The 7,435-nt window shown below is 43.4% G+C and overlaps 1 long non-coding RNA gene across 1 annotated transcript; it reads left to right on the forward strand.

Annotated features, from left to right (window-relative positions):
* The first annotated feature begins 3,175 nt into the window (after positions 1 to 3,175).
* LOC130520526 (uncharacterized) lies at positions 3,176 to 3,812 on the forward strand. The gene is made up of 2 exons (XR_008948894.1): positions 3,176 to 3,237; positions 3,312 to 3,812. It is a non-coding gene; the product is annotated as an uncharacterized LOC130520526 (long non-coding RNA).
* The last annotated feature ends 3,623 nt before the right edge of the window (positions 3,813 to 7,435 follow it).

Raw genomic sequence — 7,435 nt, forward strand, 5'->3', positions numbered from 1 at the left:
TGAGGTCCAATCCCTCCCATCTGAGGGTTCTGGACCTGAGCTACAACCAGCTGAAGGATCCAGCAGTGAAGCTGCTCTGTGGTTTCTCCAGGATCCTCTGTGAGCTGGAGACTCTCAGGTCAGTCAGAGATGATCCAGTACTTTCCCAGGTGTAACTAGTTAGACAATAAATGTTTCCATGTTTGATCTTTGTTATAAACGTAGTGTTACAGTTCTCAGAAAAAGACCACACAGGACAGATTTGCAGTATTAAATTGGTTGTGGAAATCTGTCCATGTGAGGATGGTCATCAATGACTAGAAAGGAAGTATCAGTTGTAGATTTGTCTTGTTTTATTTTAGGCTGGCCACAAAACCGCCCAAACATTCAGACCAATCAAAAATGGTTCTTCCTGTCTTTTAAAGATCAGAAGGAAAACTAGAAACCCCAAAAAGAAAGCTGCTGCAGTGTGCCATGCCCCTTCTCTCCTGAGAAAAGCCATCCCAAAAAAGAGAAAAGCCCAAGTGTGAAGTGAGCACCCTGTTAAACCTTGGTACCGAAAGCCTGCAGTCATTCTCATCTTAGGTGGCTTCATTCCAGCCAGAAGCCCAAACCTGCCTCCCTCTTAAAGGGGCAGCAGGTCAGTCCAACCACAGAAACCTTCATGAAGATCTGAAGCTTTCAGCATCCACAATTGTTGCACCTCACTTCCATTGGAGTCCAAATCAGAAGTCAACAAGTTGATTCTACTACACCGATTCTACACAATGCAACCATTTTAAAAAGGTTTCCATCCATAAGTTTTCACACATTTTTATATAAATCTGTTGTTTTCATCGCCTCCTTCGTTTCTGTGTAATGGTCATTAAAGAAAATGACCTTATTTGAGTTTTTCTCCTCACAAATATGACTTTCTATGAACGATGCAATAAATGCAGCTTGCAATCTAAGACAATATGGAAGTATGTGTATATAATAGTAGTGGAAGTAGCTCATAAAATAATACATTTGCTCTTCTCATCGAATCTTTCTATGTTATTAAAGAAAAACCTGCTCTTAGTCAACAACATCTAAGACATCAACCAAAAATCCTAATTTTCTACAATATAATATAAAACAGTAGAGAAGACTCTTTCTGCAGAGACACTGGTGCAGGAATGCAGAAGTATCACCTGCTCAACTTGGAAGGTGGAGCAGAAACCACCAGCTGAGAAGGTCCTCAGCGAGAGGAAGTGGTGGAGAACCATGAAACTTGCTAAGCTCCACCTCAGCTCCAGAGACGGGCTGAGCTGGAGCTGTGGCACCAGGTATCGCCCAGAAGAGCCTCCAACAAACAAGCTCTTCTCTTGGGAGGAGAGGGCTTTGAATCTCAGCTCAGTGTGCTTGTCTCTAGTAGGTGGCAGCTGCACCTTTTCCTGAGCTCCTTGTTGATGCCCTGAGGGGAATTGATGCTCCTGCAATGTTTTTCTGGCAGCATTGAGCTTGCAGTGGGGCAATCAAACACACTGTGGGGGGGCTCTCTTTCCTTCTCTCATCTGGAGAACAAGTGACACCAGCTGCCATCATTGTTGGAGAAATGTGCAGTCAGGGGAACGATGCGTCCAGACTATAGCCACCCTTCCAGCATCAGCAGTGTCTAAAACCTTTGATTTGGTTTCACCAGAGAGTGTAGGGATTGCAGGGTCGCTGCAGCATCGCCACAAGCTGTCAGGAGTGGGTCGCTTTGTCCCAACTCCTGACAAGAGTTGAGTGCTATTGAGAAATGTGGCTCACAAACTTGGAAGGTATTTTGACCTACACACACTTTACATACGCTGTAGATCTTGTCCAACCGCCCTGAGAACCCAAAATAGGAACATACGGCAGATAAGCCGGTGCAGGACCAGAGGTTTGTTGCTTGTAAGCTGTGTTTTGCTCTGGTACATGTTGATTTTTATTTGTCTTCTCTCAAAATAATTGTTATTTTAGACTAAGAGGCTGCAGTTTATCAGAGACCAGCTGTGATTCTGTGGCCTCAGCTCTGAAGTCCAACCTCTCCCATCTGAGGTTCTGGACCTGAGCCACAACACGTTGAAGGATTCAGGAGTGAAGCGGCTCTGTTCTGGACTGGAGAGTCCAAACTGTAAACTGGAGAGGCTCAGGTCAGTCTTCATTTTTCTACCTATATACCAGCTGCTAAGATGGTGAAGTGAGGCTGTTCTCAACACTGCTGTGATGCACCACATTAAAAAAATTCCTTGGAATATCGTGAATTCAGGTCTGACCCAACTAAGAACTAACGTAGGTTTAGTACTGACGCAGATAACATGCAGACCTGCACCGTATAACCTCATCCTGCATTTTTCAGATTGAGACTGCAGGTTATCAGAGATCAGCTGTGCTCTCTGGCCTCGGCGCTGAGGTCCAATCCCTCCCATCTCAGAGAACTGGACCTGGGTCAAGAACCAGCTGCAGGATTCAGGAGTGAAGCTGCTCTGTGGTTTTCTCCACTTCCAAACTGCCGACTGGAAACTCTGAGGTAAACACCATTCTCAAAAATGTCCATTATTCCATCCGAGGGTCCTCACACTTTCTGAGTGTGTGTGTTGTGCCCAGTTCCTTCAGGAGGGGGGGCCACACGGGGACCACTTATTCATGATAAATTGATTTAAGGACAATGAAAAGGCCGACAGATGGTAACCAAAATTAGACAAAACTAGGTGAGGGTGCCTGGTAGACACCAGCCAACGAGGAGGGAGATGGTGAGGGAGACAGGAAGTCATCTAAGACAGGTTGTGCCTTTAAAGATGAGCCACAGGTGAGATGGATCTCCATGATGAGATGGGAGGGAAAGAGGTGGGAGAACCTGGGAAGAGTGAGGGCCAGAACAATATATATTCTCCTTTGGAACAGTGCAAACCTGAGAGGTTGGAATTGTGGTCATTACATATTACTATCATTTTTTAACCTGTAACTAAATTAAATATTTACAGATCATGCCTTTGATTAACCTTTCAGATTAATACTGGTTTCACTTATAACCTTATAAAAGTTTCCCTTCTTATTTAGATTAAGGGACTGCAGCTTATCAGAGATCAGCTGTGGCTCTCTGGCCTCGGCGCTGAGGTCCAATCCCTCCCATCTCAGAGAACTGGACCTGAGGTGGAACCTGCTGCAGGATTCCAGGAGTGAAGCTGCTGTCTGATCTCCTAGATCTCCACTGGTGAAGAGCATCTGTGGAAACATCTGCCGTCTACTCCCTCCATAGATGAAAATTCAGTTTTTAAAAGCGCTGGTGGACTTTCAGGAGATCAGTCGATGGTCGACAAAGCAGAAGCAGCTTCGCCTTGAAGTTAAATTAGTTCCTGGTATCACACAATGCTTCTTTATAAAGTTCTAAATGGCTCCTCGGCCACTCTTAGAAGCATGGAAACCTTCTCTTAATTGTCTGTTCAAATGTCTGTATTATACGTTACTATTTTACATCATGCCTTCAGAATCTTTAGGGTCTAGTATTTACTGTCTCTGTGACATGGAGCATTGGAATATTTCAGCTGCAGCCAGCAAAAACCCATCAGAATGACGGCTATCGGTGGGAACCGCAGGTCATTTGACTTTAGTCAGTCTGTTCAATGTTATAGGATTTATTGCAATCTAATAAAAACTATAAATAAATGTGGGAAATAGGAAATAAAAAGAAGCAAAATGACCAAATAAATCTCCCATGAATACTGTAAATTTAAAGATGTCAAGAATGGAATATCAGCTTAAATGGAATCAAACATAAAGTGAAAAGGCCTCCTTTAAGTTTACTGCAAAAAAAACACAAAATCAAGAGCGACACGCGCCAAAAACGTCTCATTCTCTCTTCTGTCTCCACTCATTCTTTTATATTCTCTTAAGATAATGGGGACGGGGTCGTGTGATAACAAAACAAGCTAATTGGGGACTATATTTTTGTGCAAGAACTTTGGCTCTTCAGAAGTTTCTATGTTGGCTTCCACAGATTGTGCATCCACTAGAAACTCAGTGTTTTTGAGGAACTACCAGGAGTGGCTGGAGTGGAGGCCAATGACGCTATAGCTACATATAGCTACATATAGATCACCGTTATCCTCAACCCAAAAGACCACCAGTTGGCGCAGCAATACTAAAGATAGGAGGTTGTGGTCGTTGCGCAGACGCGGAGTGATATCACGCCCAAACGTGCCCTATGTTCTATATACCGTATGTTCGCGACCAAAGGGCGCACCGTATTAAAGGTGCAGCCTCAGTTACGGGTGCTATTTCTGTATTTAACACATACATCAGGCGCTCCGGATTATAGGGCGCGGGCATGGTAAAACATACCGCTACCATAGCTTAAAACATGCATGCTAGCGCGTATTTAGCAATTTAGCGAAAGCCGGCAAGTCGAACAACCGACAACAATGTTTCCAAAATTAAAATTTTCCTTATTTTTCGTATTTTGTTATTAAGCCCCGGAGGGCTGAAGCAGGACCGCTGTTAAAAATGTATCAGTCCGTGCTTCCAGTTCTGGTGCAACGTCCAGTTCTAAATGTATGAATCCGCGTATTGACGTTTCAACGTCCCATCAGTAAACGGAGAGATTTGGATATAGTCCCCCTGAGGTGGTGTTTTTAGAGCAGTTCTTAACAACTTTCTCTTTGCCTGATAAGAGGTCCAAACATTATTTCACTTCCCTATAAAATACTCTAAAATTTGCCATTCAAGATCAGATCCCACCAGGTATAATTCATCCTCTAAATTTTCACAATTTCTTATTCTGTCAGGCTGTTTTTAAACCTTTGGCAACATCAAATAAAGTACTCAACTGGTATTATGTCAGGCTGGTTTACATCCCATTAAAGAAGCCAGCAGAAATAAAGCACAACAGTTACACAGACTACGCACAATAATATAGAGGATATAAAAAACAGTGCTGAGATGGGTTTGTGTCACTTTAGTAAAATCAAAGCATTTTTCTTTATGTGCCAGCAATGAACACAATCTAAGAAGTCTTTGACACTAAACATATGGAGCTCCTATAGAACAAACTAAAGATTTGTTGTTATTAAGATAAAGAAATGCAACATTTCCCCCAGAGAAACGATGGCGATGGAAAAAGCCCTGGCTGTGTGTGCATCACAGCAGGCGTGGGTTCTCTCTCTGGAGTCATGCGGGGCTCCTTTGAAGGGCAGATGAGGAGGTTGGTTACAGATTCCCCTCAGAAAGATGATTACGGTGCCAAAGGTCATCACCGGGGTAACCAGGAAGAGGCAGAGTCGGTCTACTGTACGAGCGATGCCGCTCCAGTTATCCTTCTCCTGTCAGGACCAGACATTTACGCCACTTTTGATCTTTTAAATCAGACTTTGGGTTGAGGACTCTGTTTGAACCCTCTGAGCTCATTGTAGTCGTTCTTGTTGCGCATGTGTTTAATGATGTAGTGGCTCCATCCACAGCCGGCTTGATCTCTGCGTACAGCTGATGGCTCCTCCCTCTTCTTGTGGTTTCACAGCTCCACACAGACACCAAAGCTCAGAACTCAAATGAAGCTACTGATGCTTCTATATCTCATGTGTTTAAATGTTTCTGGAAACGTCCTGGCAGCGTGTGTGACTCGGGTCACCAGTCCGTGTCTCCCAGACTGTTTCTCAAACATCAGCTCACTGCGGGACTTCACACTGTCGTACTCCTCAGCCGAGGCAATGTAGCCCACTGAGCTGGATCGCCGCGGTAACGCTCCATCCCAGTACGGCTCTGCCTCAGCAGGGCGGGACATGCGCAAGATGCGTGGGGTAATCGCTGGAGGAAGAGCTGGCAGAAACAGAAAACAGGATTTGGAACACTGATACTGATGTGTGTATGTGTGTGTGTTATAGTGGAAAAATCACATTTCATATATCCTCTTTCATACGTTATTAAGTCACATGTTCATATATCCTCTTTCATGTTATTAAGTCACATGTTCATATATCCTCTTTCATATGTTATTAAGTCACATGTTCATATATCCTCTTTCATGTTATTAAGTCACATGTTCATATATCTCTTTCATATGTTATTAAGTCATATGTTCATATATCCTCTTCATATGTTATAAGTCACATGTTCATATATCCTCTTTCATATGTTATTAAGTCACATGTTCATATATCCTCTTTCATATGTTATTAAGTCATATGTTCATATATCCTCTTTATATGTTATTAAGTCACATGTTCATATATCCTCTTTCATATGTTATTAAGTCACATGTTCATATATCCTCTTTCATATGTTATTCAGTCACATGTCCATATATCCTCTTTCATAGTTATTCAGTCACATGTTCATATATCCTGATGTTCATCTGTTCAACAAAGGGACAACAGGATGTGTGTGTCTTACCTGTTTGGTCCACTCAGACATGACGTGCGTGCTCGGCGTCCTGAAGTGGAGGTTGAGGACGACCACACAGTTCAGCACCACCACCGTCACCACCACCATGATGAACATCAAATATCTTCAACACACAAACACACTCAGATGTTTTCCATTTTTTAAATCTCAGCCGGTTGTCACCTGGTTCTGCAGCCCTAATGTATATATAGTTTGGAGAAGCAGAATATATCTGATTCAGAGTTAAAGTGATGTGGAGTAAATGGTGCGTTTACCTACTTCACAATAAGAGGAACGGACGTGGATGTTTCTGGAGCCTTTGAGAGATCAAGAGTAGGAAGACAGACTGAGCGAGCAGCACCGAGATGGACAGTGTCATCTTCTCACCACCTACACACACACACACACATTTTTATTATCCTTTTAAAATATATTTAAAAATCTGTTGGGGAGCTAATTAATGTTTCTCGATTAATGGCGGCCCCTCAGCTCCGCCCACTACCGATGTTTGCTGCTTTATTAGCTGTGTTGTCCCGTGCTGACGTGATATTCAGCTATAATGTCTGATTCTTTGGGTGCTGTTGAAGGTTAACTCAGTTCATGTAGTTGTGATTCTGAAAAGGTCCCAGACTGTTAATCTGCCTGACGCTGGCTTCAGTACGTTCTGTGACTCTGCACTGACTGTCTGCGGGCAGGTAGTAGACCAGCGAGGCCAGGAAGGAGATGAGCACGCAGGGGATGATGATGTTGACCACGTAGAAGAGAGGTTTGCGTCTGATGACCAGGTAGAAGGTGATGTCCTGATGCTTGTTGCTCTCCATGGGAATGTGTTTGTAGGTGTTTCTCTTGGCGGGTCGGTGGATGATCTCCCACTCACCATTCTCTGTTGGTCAAAGCCAGAGTTCAGACACAAGTGATGAAGTTATGACTGTCAGTCTGGTTGGAGCTGCAGCCAGTCTGAAGGCTCAGGCTCTGGGAAAAAAACTTCTCTGCATGTATCAACAGCATCCAGTACACTGAAAGTCCCCAACAAGCTCCAGGACTGTATGCAGTAAAAATAAAATAAATGGAAATTAATCTTTACTTGGTTACC

This window comes from Takifugu flavidus, unplaced genomic scaffold, assembly GCF_003711565.1.
Source record: "Takifugu flavidus isolate HTHZ2018 unplaced genomic scaffold, ASM371156v2 ctg414, whole genome shotgun sequence".
Classification (NCBI taxonomy): Eukaryota; Metazoa; Chordata; class Actinopteri; order Tetraodontiformes; family Tetraodontidae; genus Takifugu; species Takifugu flavidus.